This window comes from Trypanosoma equiperdum (assembly GCF_001457755.1).
Source record: "Trypanosoma equiperdum strain OVI genome assembly, contig: ctg_157, whole genome shotgun sequence".
Taxonomy (NCBI): Eukaryota; Euglenozoa; class Kinetoplastea; order Trypanosomatida; family Trypanosomatidae; genus Trypanosoma; species Trypanosoma equiperdum.
In genome coordinates this window covers 1072-1390 of record NW_027123593.1, presented here as the reverse complement: position 1 = coordinate 1390, position 319 = coordinate 1072, and positions in this window count along the sequence as shown.

Sequence of the window (319 nt, the reverse complement as noted above, 5' to 3'; positions counted from 1 at the left end):
TCTTTCGAATGTACGCAAGATCTTCTCTGTGGCTTCTGTATATGCGTATGCCCCCACTTCTGGTGTTCTTTTGAACACTTCTAGTGCACGATGAGCAATGCACAGTACAAACCTCAGTATATGTTTAACTCATTGATGCATAAAACATGTTATTTCGTTTCTGATTTTCTGTTGTTGTGCGATTATTTTGCCTGCTTCCTAGCTTTTTCTCTGTGCTTTCTTAAAAACTCTTGAATTAATGCCGATACTATTCGTGGAAAAAGTCTCTATAGATAAGCTGGAGTCCGCTTTTTTCCTTAGGTGGTTTGTTTGCTCCAAT